This window comes from Calonectris borealis, chromosome 19 (assembly GCF_964195595.1).
Source record: "Calonectris borealis chromosome 19, bCalBor7.hap1.2, whole genome shotgun sequence".
In the NCBI taxonomy this organism is placed as follows: domain Eukaryota; kingdom Metazoa; phylum Chordata; class Aves; order Procellariiformes; family Procellariidae; genus Calonectris; species Calonectris borealis.
The window spans coordinates 15188616-15207304 of NC_134330.1; positions in this window are offsets into that span (position 1 = coordinate 15188616).

The following is an 18689-nucleotide window of genomic DNA, read 5'->3' on the forward strand; positions in this document are numbered from 1 at the left end:
ATTAGCCCTCGAGGAAGAAAACCAGAGCCCGAGGAAGACAACCAGAGCTACAGGAGCAAAACCACAGCTCGAGGAACAAAACCAGAGCCCGAGGAAAGAAAACGGAGCCCAAGGAACAAAAACAGGTCCCGAAGAACAAAAGGAGGGTCCGAGGAATAAAACCAGAGCCTGAGGAACAAAACCAGAGACCGAGGAAGAAATGGTGGGCCCGAGGAACAAAACGAGACCCGTGGACCCAAACCAGAGCCCGAGGAGCTAAAGCAGAGCTGGAAGAACAAAACCAGAGCCCGGGCAACAAAACCAGCCCTCGAGGAAGAAAAGCAGAGCCCGAGGAAGAAAAGCAGAGCCCGAGGAAGAAAACCAGATCTAGAGGAGCAAAACCACAGCTCGAGGAACAAAACCAGAGCCCGAGGAAAGAAACCAGAGCCTGAGGAACGAAACCAGATCCCGAGGAACAAAACCAGATCCCGAAGAACAAAAGGAGGGCCCGAGGAAAAAAACGAGACCTAGAGGAACAAAACTAGCCCTCGAGGAAGAATACCAGAGCCCGAGGAAGACAACCAGAGCTAGAGGAGCAAAACCACAGCTCGAGGAACAAAACCAGAGCCCGAGGAAAGAAACCAGAGCCGGAGGAAAGTAACCAGAGCCCAAGGAACAAAAACAGGTCCCGAAGAACAAAAGGAGGGTCCGAGGAATAAAACGAGACCCCGAGGAATTATACTAGAGTCCGTGGAACAAAACCAGCCCTCGAGGAAGAAAACCAGAGCCCGAGGAAGACAATGAGAGCTAGAGGAGCAAAACCACAGCTTGAGGAAGACAACCAGAGCTAGAGGAGCAAAACCAGAGCCTGAGGAACGAAACCAGAGCCCGAGGAACAAAACCAGATGGCGAAGAAGAAAAGGAGGGTCCGAGGAATAAAACGAGACCCCGAGGAACAAAACTAGCCCTCGAGGAAGAAAAGCAGAGCCCGAGGAAGAAAACCAGAGCCCGAGGAAGACAACGAGAGCTAGAGGAGCAAAACCACAGCTCGAGGAAGACAACCAGAGCTAGAGGAGCAAAACCAGAGCCCGAGGAAGAAAACCAGAGCCCGAGGAACAAAACCAGATCGCGAAGAACAAAAGGAGGGGCCGAGGAATTAAAGGAGACCCCGAGGAAAAAAACTAGCCCTCGAGGAAGAAAAGCAGAGCCCGAGGAAGAAAACCAGAGCCCGAGGAAGACAACGAGAGCTAGAGGAGCAAAACCCCAGATCGAGGAACAAAACGAGCTCCCGAGGAAAGAAACCAGAGCCCGAGGAACAAAACCAGATCCCGAGGAACAAAACCAGATCGCGAAGAATAAAAGGAGGCCCCGAGGAACAAAACCAGAGCCCGTGGAATTATACGAGACTCTGAGGAACAAAACCAGAGCCCGAGGAAAAAACCAGAGCCTGAGGAACAAAACCAGAGCCAATGGAACTAAAACAGAGCTCGAGGAACAAAACTAGAACCCGAGAAATTAAACCAGAGCCCGAGGAAGAAAACCAGAGCTCGAGGAAGAAAACCAGAGACCGAGAAACAAATGGTGGGCCCGAGGAACAAAACGAGACCCGTGGACCCAAACCAGAGCCCGAGAGGCTAAAGCAGATCTGGAAGAACAAAACTAGAGCCCGGGGAACAAAACCAGCGCCCGAGGAAGAAAACCAGAGCCCGAGGAAGACAACGAGAGCTAGAGGAGCAAAACCACAGCTCGAGGAACAAGACCAGAGGCCGAGGAAAGAAACCAGAGCCCGAGGAAGGAAACCAGAGCCCAAGGAACAAAACCAGATCCTGAAGAACAAAAGGAGGGCCCGAGGAATAAAACCAGAGCCCAAAGAACAAAACTAGCCCTTGAGGAAGAAAACCAGAGCCCGAGGAGGAAAACCAGAGCCCGAGGAAGACAACGAGAGCTAGAGGAGCAAAACCACAGCTCGAGGAACAGAACCAGTGCCCGAGGAAAGAATCCAGAGCACGAGGAACGAAACCAGATACCAAAGAACAAAACCACAGCTCGAGGAACAAAACCAGCGCCCGAGGAAGAAAACCAGATCCCGAGGAACAAAACCAGAGCCCAATGAACGAAACCAGATCGTGAGGAACAAAACCAGAGGTAGAGGAGCAAAGCCACAGCTCGAGGAACGAAACAAGAGCCCGAGGAACTAAACTAGAGCCCGAGGAATAAAACCAGAGCCCGACGAACAAAAGAAGAGCCTGAGGAACAAAACCAGAGCCAATGAATCTAAACGAGAGCCCGAGGAACAAAACCAGAGCCCATGGAATAAAACCAGAGCCCGAGTAGAAAAACCAGAGCTGGAGGAACAAAACCAGAGCCCGTGGAACTAAACCAGAGCCCGAGGAACAGAACCAGAGCCTGTGGAACTTAACCAGAGCCCGAGGAAGAAAACCAGAGCCCGAGAAAAAAAAACACGGGCAGAGGAACAAAAGCAGAGGCCGAGGAAGAAAACCAGAGCTCGAGGAAGAAAACTAGAGCACGAGGAATAAAACCAGATCCCGAAGAACAAAAAGGAGGGCCCGAGGAATAAAACCAGAGCCAACGGAACTAAAACATAAGCAGAGCCCATGGAACAAAACCAGAGCCCGAGTTAAAAACCAGAGCTGGAGGAACAAAACCAGAGGCCGTGGAACTAAACCAGAGCCCGAGGAACACAACCAGAGACTGAGGAACAAAACTAGCCCTCGAGAAAGAAAATCAGAGCCCGAGGAAGACAACGAGAGCTAGAGGAGCAAAACCACAGCTCGAGGATCAAGACCAGAGGCCGAGGAAAGAAACCAGAGCCCGAGGAAGGAAACCAGAGCCCAAGGAACAAAACCAGATCCTGAAGAACAAAAGGAGTGCCCGAGGAATAAAACCAGAGCCCAAAGAACAAAACTAGCCCTTGAGGAAGAAAACCAGAGCCCGAGGAGGAAAACCAGAGCCCGAGGAAGACAACGAGAGCTAGAGGAGCAAAACCACAGCTCGAGGAACAGAACCAGTGCCCGAGGAAAGAATCCAGAGTACGAGGAACGATACCAGATACCGAAGAACAAAACCACAGCTCGAGGAACAAAACCAGCGCCCGAGGAAGAAAACCAGATCCCGAGGACCAAAACCAGAGCCCAATGAAGGAAACCAGATCTCGAGGAACAAAACCAGAGGTAGAGGAGCAAAGCCACAGCTCGAGGAACAAAACAAGAGCCTGAGGAATAAAAGCAGAGCCCATGGAACTAAACCAGAGCCCGAGGAACAGAACCAGAGCCCGTGGAAGTAACCCAGAGCCTGAGGAAAAAAACCAGAGCCCGAGAAAAAAAAACACAGGGAGAGGAACAAAAGCAGAGGCCGAGAAACAAAACCAGAGCTAGAGGAAGAAAACTAGACCCCGAGGAACAAAACCAGAGACTGAGGAACAAATGGAGGTCCGAGGAACAAAACGAGACCCTTGGAACCAAACCAGAGCCCGAGGAGCTAAAGCAGAGCTGGAAGAACAAAACCAGAGCCCGAGAAACAAAACTAGCCCTCGAGAAAGAAAACCATAGCCCGAGGAAGACAACCAGAGCTAGAGGAGCAAAACCACAGCTCGAGGAACAAAACGAGCTCCCGAGAAAAGAAACCAGAGCCTGAGGAACAAAACCAGTGCCTGAGGAAAGAAACCAGAGCCCGAGGAAGACAACGAGAGCCTGAGGAAGACAACGAGAGCTAGAGGAGCAAAACCACAGCTCGAGGAACAAAACGAGCTCCCGAGGAAAGAAACCAGAGCCCGAGGAACAAAAACAGGTCCCGAAGAACAAAAGGAGGGTCCGAGGAATAAAACGGGGCCCCGAGGAACAAAACTAGCCCTCGAGGAAGAATACCAGAGCCCGAGGAAGACAATGAGAGCTAGAGGAGCAAAACCACAGCTCGAGGAACAAAACCAGAGCCCGAGGAAAGAAACCAGAGCCCGAGGAAGAAAACCAGAGCCCGAGGAAGAAAACCAGATCGCGAAGAACAAAAGGAGGGCCCGAGGAATAAAACCAGAGCCCGAGGAACAGAAGTAGCCCTCGAGGAAGAAAAGCAGAGCCCGAGGAACAAAATCAGAGCCCGAGGAGCAAAACCAGATCACGAAGAACAAAAGGAGGCCCCGAGGAACAAAACCAGAGCCCGTGGAATTATACTAGAGTCCGAGGAACAAAACCAGAGCCCGAGGAAAAAAACCAGAGCCTGAGGAACAAAAGCAGAGCCCGTGGAACTAAACCAGAGCCCGGGGAAAAAAACCAGAGGTTGAGAAAAAAAAGCAGGGGCAGAGGAACAAAAAAAGAGGCCGAGGAACAATATCAGAGCCCGAGGAAGAAAACCAGAGCCCGAGGAAGAAAACCAGAGACCGAGGAAGAAATGGTGGGCCCGAGGAACAAAACGAGACCTGTGGACCCAAACCAGAGCCCGAGGAGCTAAAGCAGAGCTGGAAGAACAAAACCAGAGCCCGGGCAACAAAACCAGCCCTCGAGGAAGAAAACGAGAGCCCGAGGAAGAAAACCAGAGCCCGAGGAAGACAATGAGAGCTAGAGGAGCAAAACCACAGCTCGAGGAATAAAACCAGAGCCCGAGGAAAGAAACCAGAGCCCGAGGAACAAAACCAGAGCCCGAGGAACAAAACCAGATCGCGAAGAACAAAAGGAGGCTCCGAGGAAAAAAACCAGAGCCCATGGAATTATACTAGAGTCCAAGGAACAAAACCAGAGTCCGAGGAAAAAAACCAGAGCCTGAGGAACAAAACCAGAGCCAATGGAACTAAAACAGAGCTCGAGGAACTAAACCAAAACCCGAGAAATTAAACCAGAGCCCGAGGAAGAACACCAGAAGCCAAGGAACAAAACCATATACGGAGGAACAAATGGTGGGCCCGAGGAACAAAACGAGTCCCGTGGACCCAAACCAGAACCCGAGAAGCTAAAGCAGAGCTGGAAGGACAAAACCAGAGCCCGGGGAACAAAACCAGCCCTCGAGGAAGAAAACCAGAGCCCGAGGAAGAAAACCAGAGCCCGAGGAAGACAACGAGAGCTAGAGGAGCAAAACCACAGCTCGAGGAACAAAACCAGCGCCCAACGAAAGAAACCAGAGCCCGAGGAAGGAAACCAGAGCCCGAGGACAAAATCAGATCGCGAAGAACAAAAGGAGGCCCGAGGAATAAAACAGAGCCCGAGGAACAGAATTAGCCCTCGAGGAAGAAAACCAGAGCCCGAGGAAGACAACCAGAGCTAGAGGAGCAAAACCACAGCTCGAGGAACAAAACCAGCGCCCGAGGAAAGAAACCGGAGCCCAAGGAACAAAAATAGGTCCCGAAGAACAAAAGGAGGGTCCGAGGAATAAAACCAGAGCCCGAGGAACAAAACCAGAGACCGAGGAAGAAATGGTGTGCCCGAGGAACAAAACGAGACCCATGGACCCAAACCAGAGCCCGAGGAGCTAAAGCAGAGCTGGAAGAACAAAAGCAGAGCCCGGGGAAAAAAACCAGCCCTCGAGGAAGAAAAGCAGAGCCCGAGGAAGAAAACCAGAGCCCGAGGAAGACAACCAGAGCTAGAGGAGCAAAACCACAGCTCGAGGAACAAAACCAGAGCCCGAGGAAAGAAACCAAAGCCCAAGGAACAAAAACAGGTCCCGAAGAACAAAAGGAGGGTCCGAGGAATAAAACGAGACCCCGAGGAACAAAACTAGCCCTCGAGGAAGAATACCAGAGCCCGAGGAAGACAACGAGAGCTAGAGGAGCAAAACCACAGCTCGAGGAACAAAACCAGAGCCCGAGGAAAGAAACCAGAGCCCGAGGAAGAAAACCAGATCCCGAGGAACAAAACCAGATACTGAAGAACAAAAGGAGGGCCCGAGGAATAAAACCAGACCCCGAGGAACAAAACTAGCCCTCGAGGAAGAAAAGCAGAGCCCGAGGAAGAAAACCAGAGCCCAAGGAAGACAACGAGAGCTAGAGGAGCAAAACCACAGCTCGAGGAACAAAACGAGCTCCCGAGGAAAGAAACCAGAGCCCGAGGAACGAAACCAGAGCCCAAGGAACAAAATCAGATCGCGAAGAACAAAAGGAGGCCCCGAGGAACTAAACCAGAGCCCGTGGAATTATACTACAGTCCGAGGAACAAAACCAGAGCCCTAGGAAAAAATCCAGAGCCTGAGGTAGAAAACCAGAGCCAATGGAACTAAAACAGAGCTCGAGGAACAAAACCAGAACCCGAGAAATTAAACCAGAGCCCGAGGAAGAAAACCAGAACCCGAGGAACAAAACCAGAGACCGAGGAACAAATGGTGGGCCTGAGGAACAAAACGAGACCCGTGGACCCAAACCAGAGCCAGAGGAGTTAAAGCAGAGCTGGAAGAACAAAACCAGAACCCGGGGAACAAAACCAGCCCTCGAGGAAGAAAACCAGAGCCTGAGGAAGAAAACCAGAGACGAGGAAGACAACCAGAGCTAGAGGAGCAAAACCACAGCTCGAGGAACAAAACCAGAGCCCGAGGAAAAAAACCAGAGCCTGAGGAACGAAACCAGATCCCGAGGAACAAAACCAGATCCCGAAGAACAAAAGGAGGGCCTGAGGAATAAAACCAGAGCCCGAGGAACGGCATTAGCCCTCGAGGAAGAAAACCAGAGCCCGAGGTATACAACCAGAGCTAGAGGAGCAAAACCACAGCTCGAGGAACAAAACCAGAGCCCGAGGAAGAAAACCAGATCCCGAGGAGCAAAACCAGATCGCGAAGAACAAAAGGAGGGCCCGAGGAATAAAACCAGAGCCCGAGGAACAGAACTAGCCCTCGAGGAAGAATACCAGAGCCCGATGAAGAAAACCAGAGCCCGAGGAAGACAACCAGAGCTAGAGGAGCAAAACCACAGCTCGAGGAAGACAACCAGAGCTAGAGGAGCAAAACCAGAGCCCGAGGAAGAAAACCAGAGCCCGAGGAAAACAGCCAGAGCCTGAGGAACAAAAGCAGAGCCCATGGAACTAAACCAGAGCCCAGGGAACAAAACCAGAGGCCGAGAAAAAAAAGCAGGGGCAGAGGAACAAAAAAAGAGGCCGAGGAACAATACCAGAGCCCGAGGAAGAAAACCAGAGCCCGAGGAACAAAACCAGATCCCGAGGAACAAAACCAGATCCCGAAGAACAAAAGGAGGGCCCGAGGAAAAAAACCAGAGCCCGAGGAACAGAATTAGCCCTCGAGGAAGAAAACCAGAGCCCGAGGAAGACAACCAGAGCTACAGGAGCAAAACCACAGCTCGAGGAACAAAACCAGAGCCCGAGGAAAGAAAACGGAGCCCAAGGAACAAAAACAGGTCCCGAAGAACAAAAGGAGGGTCCGAGGAATAAAACCAGAGCCCGAGGAACAAAACCAGAGACCGAGGAAGAAATGGTGGGCCCGAGGAACAAAACGAGACCCGTGGACCCAAACCAGAGCCCGAGGAGCTAAAGCAGAGCTGGAAGAACAAAACCAGAGCCCGGGCAACAAAACCAGCCCTCGAGGAAGAAAAGCAGAGCCCGAGGAAGAAAAGCAGAGCCCGAGGAAGAAAACCAGATCTAGAGGAGCAAAACCACAGCTCGAGGAACAAAACCAGAGCCCGAGGAAAGAAACCAGAGCCTGAGGAACGAAACCAGATCCTGAGGAACAAAACCAGATCCCGAAGAACAAAAGGAGGGCCCGAGGAAAAAAACGAGACCTAGAGGAACAAAACTAGCCCTCGAGGAAGAATACCAGAGCCCGAGGAAGACAACCAGAGCTAGAGGAGCAAAACCACAGCTCGAGGAACAAAACCAGAGCCCGAGGAAAGAAACCAGAGCCGGAGGAAAGTAACCAGAGCCCAAGGAACAAAACCAGGTCCCGAAGAACAAAAGGAGGGTCCGAGGAATAAAACGAGACCCCGAGGAATTATACTAGAGTCCGTGGAACAAAACCAGCCCTCGAGGAAGAAAACCAGAGCCCGAGGAAGACAACGAGAGCTAGAGGAGCAAAACCACAGCTCGAGGAAGACAACCAGAGCTAGAGGAGCAAAACCAGAGCCTGAGGAACGAAACCAGAGCCCGAGGAACAAAACCAGATGGCGAAGAACAAAAGGAGGGTCCGAGGAATTAAAGGAGACCCCGAGGAAAAAAACTAGCCCTCGAGGAAGAAAAGCAGAGCCCGAGGAAGAAAACCAGAGCCCGAGGAAGACAACGAGAGCTAGAGGAGCAAAACCCCAGCTCGAGGAAGACAACCAGAGCTAGAGGAGCAAAACCAGAGCCCGAGGAAGAAAACCAGAGCCCGAGGAACAAAACCAGATCGCGAAGAAAAAAAGGAGGGGCCGAGGAATTAAAGGAGACCCCGAGGAAAAAAACTAGCCCTCGAGGAAGAAAAGCAGAGCCCGAGGAAGAAAACCAGAGCCCGAGGAAGACAACGAGAGCTAGAGGAGCAAAACCCCAGCTCGAGGAACAAAACGAGCTCCCGAGGAAAGAAACCAGAGCCCGAGGAACAAAACCAGATCCCGAGGAACAAAACCAGATCGCGAAGAATAAAAGGAGGCCCCGAGGAACAAAACCAGAGCCCGTGGAATTATACTAGAGTCCGAGGAACAAAACCAGAGCCCGAGGAAAAAAAAAAGAGCCTGAGGAACAAAACCAGAGCCAATGGAACTAAACCAGAGCTCGAGGAACAAAACCAGAACCCGAGAAATTAAACCAGAGCCCGAGGAAGAAAACCAGAACCCGAGGAACAAAACCAGAGACCGAGGAACAAATGGTGGGCCCGAGGAACAAATGGTGGGCCCGAGGAACAAAACGAGTCCCGTGGACCCAAACCAGAGCCCGAGAAGCTAAAGCAGAGCTGGAGGACAAAACCAGAGCCCGGGGAACAAAACCAGCCCTCAAGGAAGAAAAGCAGAGCCCGAGGAAGAAAACCAGAGCCCGAGGAAGACAACGAGAGCTAGAGGAGCAAAACCACAGCTCGAGGAACAAAACCAGAGCCCGAGGAAAGAAACCAGAGCCCAAGGAACAAAAACAGGTCCCGAAGAACAAAAGGAGGGTCCGAGGAATAAAACCAGAGCCCGAGGAACGGAATTAGCCCTCGAGGAAGAAAACCAGAGCCCGAGGAAGACAACCAGAGCTAGAGGAGCAAAACCACAGCTCGAGGAACAAAACCAGAGCCCGAGGAAAGAAACCAGAGCCCCAGGAACAAAACCAGATCCCGAGGAACAAAACCAGATCGCGAAGAACAAAAGGAGGCCCCAAGGAACAAAACCAGAGCCCGTGGAATTATACTAGAGTCCAAGGAACAAAACCAGAGCCCGAGGAAAAAAACCAGAGCCTGAGGAACAAAACCAGAGCCAATGGAACTAAAACAGAGCTCGAGGAACAAAACCAGAACCCGAGAAATTAAACCAGAGCCCGAGGAAGAACATCAGAACCCGAGGAACAAAACCAGAGATGGAGGAACAAATGGTGGGCCCAAGGAACAAAACGAGTCCCGTAGACCCAAACCAGAGCCCGAGAAGCTAAAGCAGAGCTGGAAGGACAAAACCAGAGCCCGGGGAACAAAACCAGCCCTCGAGGAAGAAAAGCAGAGCCCGAGGAAGACAACCAGAGCCCGAGGAAGACAACGAGAGCTAGAGGAGCAAAACCACAGTTCGAGGAACAAAACCAGAGCCCGAGGAAAGAAACCAGAGACCGAGGAAGAAATGGTGGGCCCGAGGAACAAAACGAGACCCGTGGACCCAAACCAGAGCCCGAGGAGCTAAAGCAGAGCTGGAAGAACAAAACCAGAGCCCGGGCAACAAAACCAGCCCTCGAGGAAGAAAAGCAGAGCCCGAGGAAGAAAAGCAGAGCCCGAGGAAGAAAACCAGATCTAGAGGAGCAAAACCACAGATCGAGGAACAAAACCAGAGCCCGAGGAAAGAAACCAGAGCCTGAGGAACGAAACCAGATCCTGAGGAACAAAACCAGATCCCGAAGAACAAAAGGAGGGCCCGAGGAAAAAAACGAGACCTAGAGGAACAAAACTAGCCCTCGAGGAAGAATACCAGAGCCCGAGGAAGACAACCAGAGCTAGAGGAGCAAAACCACAGCTCGAGGAACAAAACCAGAGCCCGAGGAAAGAAACCAGAGCCGGAGGAAAGTAACCAGAGCCCAAGGAACAAAAACAGGTCCCGAAGAACAAAAGGAGGGTCCGAGGAATAAAACGAGACCCCGAGGAATTATACTAGAGTCCGTGGAACAAAACCAGCCCTCGAGGAAGAAAACCAGAGCCCGAGGAAGACAACCAGAGCTAGAGGAGCAAAACCACAGCTCGAGGAAGACAACCAGAGCTAGAGGAGCAAAACCAGAGCCTGAGGAACGAAACCAGAGCCCGAGGAACAAAACCAGATGGCGAAGAACAAAAGGAGGGTCCGAGGAATTAAAGGAGACCCCGAGGAAAAAAACTAGCCCTCGAGGAAGAAAAGCAGAGCCCGAGGAAGAAAACCAGAGCCCGAGGAAGACAACGAGAGCTAGAGGAGCAAAACCCCAGCTCGAGGAAGACAACCAGAGCTAGAGGAGCAAAACCAGAGCCCGAGGAAGAAAACCAGAGCCCGAGGAACAAAACCAGATCGCGAAGAAAAAAAGGAGGGGCCGAGGAATTAAAGGAGACCCCGAGGAAAAAAACTAGCCCTCGAGGAAGAAAAGCAGAGCCCGAGGAAGAAAACCAGAGCCCGAGGAAGACAACGAGAGCTAGAGGAGCAAAACCCCAGCTCGAGGAACAAAACGAGCTCCCGAGGAAAGAAACCAGAGCCCGAGGAACAAAACCAGATCCCGAGGAACAAAACCAGAACGCGAAGAATAAAAGGAGGCCCCGAGGAACAAAACCAGAGCCCGTGGAATTATACTAGAGTCCGAGGAACAAAACCAGAGCCCGAGGAAAAAAAAAAGAGCCTGAGGAACAAAACCAGAGCCAATGGAACTAAACCAGAGCTCGAGGAACAAAACCAGAACCCGAGAAATTAAACCAGAGCCCGAGGAAGAAAACCAGAACCCGAGGAACAAAACCAGAGACCGAGGAACAAATGGTGGGCCCGAGGAACAAATGGTGGGCCCGAGGAACAAAACGAGTCCCGTGGACCCAAACCAGAGCCCGAGAAGCTAAAGCAGAGCTGGAGGACAAAACCAGAGCCCGGGGAACAAAACCAGCCATCAAGGAAGAAAAGCAGAGCCCGAGGAAGAAAACCAGAGCCCGAGGAAGACAACGAGAGCTAGAGGAGCAAAACCACAGCTCGAGGAACAAAACCAGAGCCCGAGGAAAGAAACCAGAGCCCAAGGAACAAAAACAGGTCCCGAAGAACAAAAGGAGGGTCCGAGGAATAAAACCAGAGCCCGAGGAACGGAATTAGCCCTCGAGGAAGAAAACCAGAGCCCGAGGAAGACAACCAGAGCTAGAGGAGCAAAACCACAGCTCGAGGAACAAAACCAGAGCCCGAGGAAAGAAACCAGAGCCCCAGGAACAAAACCAGATCCCGAGGAACAAAACCAGATCGCGAAGAACAAAAGGAGGCCCCAAGGAACAAAACCAGAGCCCGTGGAATTATACTAGAGTCCAAGGAACAAAACCAGAGCCCGAGGAAAAAAACCAGAGCCTGAGGAACAAAACCAGAGCCAATGGAACTAAACCAGAGCTCGAGAAACAAAACCAGAACCCGAGAAATTAAACCAGAGCCCGAGGAAGAACATCAGAACCCGAGGAACAAAACCAGAGATGGAGGAACAAATGGTGGGCCCAATGAACAAAACGAGTCCCGTAGACCCAAACCAGAGCCCGAGAAGCTAAAGCAGAGCTGGAAGGACAAAACCAGAGCCCGGGGAACAAAACCAGCCCTCGAGGAAGAAAAGCAGAGCCCGAGGAAGACAACCAGAGCCCGAGGAAGACAACGAGAGCTAGAGGAGCAAAACCACAGTTCGAGGAACAAAACCAGAGCCCGAGGAAAGAAACCAGAGCCCAAGGAACAAAAACAGGTCCCGAAGAACAAAAGGAGGGTCCGAGGAATAAAACGAGATCCGGAGGAACAAAACTAACCCTCGAGGAAGAAAACCAGAGCCCGAGGAAGACAACCAGAGCTAGAGGAGGAAAACCACAGCTCGAGGAACAAAACCAGAGCCCGAGGAAAGAAACCAGAGCCCGAGGAACAAAACCAGATCCCGAGGAACAAAACCAGATCGCGAAGAACAAAAGGAGGCCCCAAGGAACAAAACCAGAGCCCGTGGAATTATACTAGAGTCCGAGGAACAAAACCAGAGCCCGAGGAAAAAAACCAGAGCCTGAGGAACAAAACAAGAGCCAATGGAACTAAACCAGAGCTCGAGGAACAAAACCAGAACCCGAGAAATTAAACCAGAGCCCGAGGAAGAACATCAGAACCCGAGGAACAAAACCAGAGATGGAGGAACAAATGGTGGGCCCGAGGAACAAAACGAGACCCGTGGACCCAAACCAGAGCCCGAGGAGCTAAAGCAGAGCTGGAAGAACCAAAGCAGAGCCCGGGGATCAAAACCAGCCCTCGAGGAAGAAAACCAGAGCCCGAGGAAGCCAACGAGAGCTAGAGGAGCAAAACCACAGCTCAAGGAAGACAACCAGAGCTAGAGGAGCAAAACCAGAGCCCGAGGAACGAAACCAGAGCCCGAGGAACAAAACCAGATCGCGAAGAACAAAAGGAGGGCCCGAGGAATAAAACGAGACCCTGAGGAACAAAACTAGCCCTCGAGGAAGAAAACCAGAGCCCGAGGAAGACAACGAGAGCTAGAGGAGCAAAACCCCAGCTCGAGGAACAAAACGAGCTCCCGAGGAAAGAAACCAGAGCCCGAGGAACAAAACCAGATCCCGAGGAACAAAACCAGATCGCGAAGAATAAAAGGAGGCCCCGAGGAACAAAACCAGAGCCCGTGGAATTATACTAGAGTCCGAGGAACAAAACCAGAGCCCGAGGAAAAAAAAAAGAGCCTGAGGAACAAAACCAGAGCCAATGGAACTAAACCAGAGCTCGAGGAACAAAACCAGAACCCGAGAAATTAAACCAGAGCCCGAGGAAGAACACCAGAACCCGAGGAACAAAACCAGAGACGGAGGAACAAATGGTGGGCCCGAGGATCAAAACGAGTCCCGTGGACCCAAACCAGAGCCCGAGAAGCTAAAGCAGAGCTGGAAGGACAAAACCAGAGCCCGGGCAACAAAACCAGCGCCCGAGGAAGAAAAGCAGAGCCCGAGGAAGAAAACCAGAGCCCGAGGAAGACAACGAGAGCTAGAGGAGCAAAACCACAGCTCGAGGAACAAAACCAGAGCCCGAGGAAAGAAACCGGAGCCCAAGGAACAAAAACAGGTCCCGAAGAACAAAAGGAGGGTCCGAGGAATAAAACCAGAGCCCGAGGAACAAAACCAGAGACCGAGGAAGAAATGGTGTGCCCGAGGAACAAAACGAGACCCATGGACCCAAACCAGAGCCCGAGGAGCTAAAGCAGAGCTGGAAGAACAAAAGCAGAGCCCGGGGAACAAAACCAGCCGTCGAGGAAGAAAACCAGAGCCGGAGAAAGAAAACCAGAGGCCGAGGAAGACAACCAGAGCTAGAGGAGCAAAACCACAGCTCGAGGAACAAAACCAGAGCCCGAGGAAAGAAACCAGAGCCTGAGGAACGAAACCAGATCCCGAGGAACAAAACCAGATCCCGAAAAACAAAAGGAGGGCCCGAGGAAAAAAACCAGAGCCCGAGGAACAGAATTAGCCCTCGAGGAAGAAAACCAGAGCCCGAGGAAGACAACCAGAGCTAGAGGAGCAAAACCACAGCTCGAGGAATAAAACCAGAGCCCGAGGAAAGAAACCGGAGCCCAAGGAACAAAAACAGGTCCCGAAGAACAAAAGGAGGGTCCGAGGAATAAAACCAGACCCCGAGGAACAAAACTAGCCATCGAGGAATAAAAGCAGAGCCCGAGGAAGAAAACCAGAGCCCGAGGAAGACAACCAGAGCTAGAGGAGCAAAACCCCAGCTCGAGGAACAAAACGAGCTCCCGAGGAAAGAAACCAGAGCCCGAGGAAGAAAACCAGATCCCGAGGAACAAAACCAGATCGCGAAGAACAAAAGGAGGCCCCAAGGAACAAAACCAGAGCCCGTGGAATTATACTAGAGTCCGAGGAACAACACCAGAGCCCGAGGAAAACAACCAGAGCCTGAGGAACAAAAGCAGAGCCCATGGAACTAAACCAGAGCCCGTGTAACAAAACCAGAGGCCGAGAAAAAAAAGCAGGGGCAGAGGAACAAAAAAAGAGGCCGAGGAACAATACCAGAGCCCGAGGAAGAAAACCAGAGCCCGAGGAACAAAACCAGAGACCGAGGAAGAAATGGTGGGCCTGAGGAACAAAACGAGACCCGTGGACCCAAACCAGAGCCCGAGGAGCTAAAGCAGAGCTGGAAGAACAAAACCAGAGCCCGGGGAACAAAACCAGCCGTCGAGGAAGAAAACCAGAGCCCGAGGAAGAAAAGCAGAGCCCGAGGAAGACAACCAGAGCTAGAGGAGCAAAACCACAGCTCGAGGAACAAAACCAGAGCCCGAGGAAAGAAACCAGAGCCTGAGGAACGAAACCAGAGACCGAGGAACAAAACCAGATCCCGAAGAACAAAAGGAGGGCCCGAGGAAAAAACCGAGACCCCGAGGAACAAAACTAGCCCTCGAGGAAGAATACCAGAGCCCGAGGAAGACAACCAGAGCTAGAGGAGCAAAACCACAGCTCGAGGAACAAAACCAGAGCCCGAGGAAAGAAACCAGAGCCGGAGGAAAGAAACCAGAGCCCAAGGAACAAAATCAGATCGCGAAGAACAAAAGGAGGCCCCGAGGAACAAAACCAGAGCCCGTGGAATTATACTACAGTCCGAGGAACAAAACCAGAGCCCTAGGAAAAAATCCAGAGCCTGAGGTAGAAAACCAGAGCCAATGGAACTAAAACAGAGCTCGAGGAACAAAACCAGAACCCGAGAAATTAAACCAGAGCCCGAGGAAGAAAACCAGAACCCGAGGAACAAAACCAGAGACCGAGGAACAAATGGTGGGCCTGAGGAACAAAACGAGACCCGTGGACCCAAACCAGAGCCAGAGGAGTTAAAGCAGAGCTGGAAGAACAAAACCAGAACCCGGGGAACAAAACCAGCCCTCGAGGAAGAAAACCAGAGCCTGAGGAAGAAAACCAGAGACGAGGAAGACAACCAGAGATAGAGGAGCAAAACCACAGCTCGAGGAACAAAACCAGAGCCCGAGGAAAAAAACCAGAGCCTGAGGAACGAAACCAGATCCCGAGGAACAAAACCAGATCCCGAAGAACAAAAGGAGGGCCTGAGGAATAAAACCAGAGCCCGAGGAACGGCATTAGCCCTCGAGGAAGAAAACCAGAGCCCGAGGTATACAACCAGAGCTAGAGGAGCAAAACCACAGCTCGAGGAACAAAACCAGAGCCCGAGGAAGAAAACCAGATCCCGAGGAGCAAAACCAGATCGCGAAGAACAAAAGGAGGGCCCGAGGAATAAAACCAGAGCCCGAGGAACAGAACTAGCCCTCGAGGAAGAATACCAGAGCCCGATGAAGAAAACCAGAGCCCGAGGAAGACAACCAGAGCTAGAGGAGCAAAACCACAGCTCGAGGAAGACAACCAGAGCTAGAGGAGCAAAACCAGAGCCCGAGGAAGAAAACCAGAGCCCGAGGAAAACAGCCAGAGCCTGAGGAACAAAAGCAGAGCCCATGGAACTAAACCAGAGCCCAGGGAAAAAAACCAGAGGCCGAGAAAAAAAAGCAGGGGCAGAGGAACAAAAAAAGAGGCCGAGGAACAATACCAGAGCCCGAGGAAGAAAACCAGAGCCCGAGGAACAAAACCAGATCCCGAGGAACAAAACCAGATCCCGAAGAACAAAAGGAGGGCCCGAGGAAAAAAACCAGAGCCCGAGGAACAGAATTAGCCCTCGAGGAAGAAAACCAGAGCCCGAGGAAGACAACCAGAGCTACAGGAGCAAAACCACAGCTCGAGGAACAAAACCAGAGCCCGAGGAAAGAAAACGGAGCCCAAGGAACAAAAACAGGTCCCGAAGAACAAAAGGAGGGTCCGAGGAATAAAACCAGAGCCCGAGGAACAAAACCAGAGACCGAGGAAGAAATGGTGGGCCCGAGGAACAAAACGAGACCCGTGGACCCAAACCAGAGCCCGAGGAGCTAAAGCAGAGCTGGAAGAACAAAACCAGAGCCCGGGCAACAAAACCAGCCCTCGAGGAAGAAAAGCAGAGCCCGAGGAAGAAAAGCAGAGCCCGAGGAAGAAAACCAGATCTAGAGGAGCAAAACCACAGCTCGAGGAACAAAACCAGAGCCCGAGGAAAGAAACCAGAGCCTGAGGAACGAAACCAGATCCTGAGGAACAAAACCAGATCCCGAAGAACAAAAGGAGGGCCCGAGGAAAAAAACGAGACCTAGAGGAACAAAACTAGCCCTCGAGGAAGAATACCAGAGCCCGAGGAAGACAACCAGAGCTAGAGGAGCAAAACCACAGCTCGAGGAACAAAACCAGAGCCCGAGGAAAGAAACCAGAGCCGGAGGAAAGTAACCAGAGCCCAAGGAACAAAAACAGGTCCCGAAGAACAAAAGGAGGGTCCGAGGAATAAAACGAGACCCCGAGGAATTATACTAGAGTCCGTGGAACAAAACCAGCCCTCGAGGAAGAAAACCAGAGCCCGAGGAAGACAACCAGAGCTAGAGGAGCAAAACCACAGCTCGAGGAAGACAACCAGAGCTAGAGGAGCAAAACCAGAGCCTGAGGAACGAAACCAGAGCCCGAGGAACAAAACCAGATGGCGAAGAACAAAAGGAGGGTCCGAGGAATTAAAGGAGACCCCGAGGAAAAAAACTAGCCCTCGAGGAAGAAAAGCAGAGCCCGAGGAAGAAAACCAGAGCCCGAGGAAGACAACAGGAGCTAGAGGAGCAAAACCCCAGCTCGAGGAAGACAACCAGAGCTAGAGGAGCAAAACCAGAGCCCGAGGAAGAAAACCAGAGCCCGAGGAACAAAACCAGATCGCGAAGAAAAAAAGGAGGGGCCGAGGAATTAAAGGAGACCCCGAGGAAAAAAACTAGCCCTCGAGGAAGAATAGCAGAGCCCGAGGAAGAAAACCAGAGCCCGAGGAAGACAACGAGAGCTAGAGGAGCAAAACCCCAGCTCGAGGAACAAAACGAGCTCCCGAGGAAAGAAACCAGAGCCCGAGGAACAAAACCAGATCCCGAGGAACAAAACCAGATCGCGAAGAATAAAAGGAGGCCCCGAGGAACAAAACCAGAGCCAATGGAACTAAACCAGAGCTCGAGGAACAAAACCAGAACCCGAGAAATTAAACCAGAGCCCGAGGAAGAAAACCAGAACCCGAGGAACAAAACCAGAGACCGAGGAACAAATGGTGGGCCCGAGGAACAAATGGTGGGCCCGAGGAACAAAACGAGTCCCGTGGACCCAAACCAGAGCCCGAGAAGCTAAAGCAGAGCTGGAGGACAAAACCAGAGCCCGGGGAACAAAACCAGCCCTCAAGGAAGAAAAGCAGAGCCCGAGGAAGAAAACCAGAGCCCGAGGAAGACAACGAGAGCTAGAGGAGCAAAACCACAGCTCGAGGAACAAAACCAGAGCCCGAGGAAAGAAACCAGAGCCCAAGGAACAAAAACAGGTCCCGAAGAACAAAAGGAGGGTCCGAGGAATAAAACCAGAGCCCGAGGAACAAAACCAGAGACCGAGGAAGAAATGGTGTGCCCGAGGAACAAAACGAGACCCATGGACCCAAACCAGAGCCCGAGGAGCTAAAGCAGAGCTGGAAGAACAAAAGCAGAGCCCGGGGAACAAAACCAGCCGTCGAGGAAGAAAACCAGAGCCCGAGGAAGAAAACCAGAGCCCGAGGAAGACAACCAGAGCTAGAGGATCAAAACCACAGCTCGAGGAACAAAACCAGAGCCCGAGGAAAGAAACCAGAGCCTGAGGAACGAAACCAGATCCCGAGGAACAAAAACAGGTCCCGAAGAACAAAAGGAGGGTCCGAGGAATAAAACGAGACCCCGAGGAATTATACTAGAGTCCGTGGAACAAAACTAGCCCTCGAGGAAGAAAAGCAGAGCCCGAGGAAGAAAACCAGAGCCCGAGGAAGACAACCAGAGCTAGAGGAGCAAAACCACAGCTCGAGGAAGACAACCAGAGCTAGAGGAGCAAAACCAGAGCCCGAGGAAGAAAACCAGAGCCCGAGGAACAAAACCAGATCGCGAAGAACAAAAGGAGGGGCCGAGGAATTAAAGGAGACCCCGAGGAAAAAAACTAGCCCTCGAGGAAGAAAAGCAGAGCCCGAGGAAGAAAACCAGAGCCCGAGGAAGACAACGAGAGCTAGAGGAGCAAAACCCCAGCTCGAGGAACAAAACGAGCTCCCGAGGAAAGAAACCAGAGCCCGAGGAACAAAACCAGATCCCGAGGAACAAAACCAGATCGCGAAGAATAAAAGGAGGCCCCGAGGAACAAAACCAGAGCCCGTGGAATTATACTACAGTCCGAGGAACAAAACCAGAGCCCGAGGAAAAAAAAAAGAGCCTGAGGAACAAAACCAGAGCCAATGGAACTAAACCAGAGCTCGAGGAACAAAACCAGAACCCGAGAAATTAAACCAGAGCCCGAGG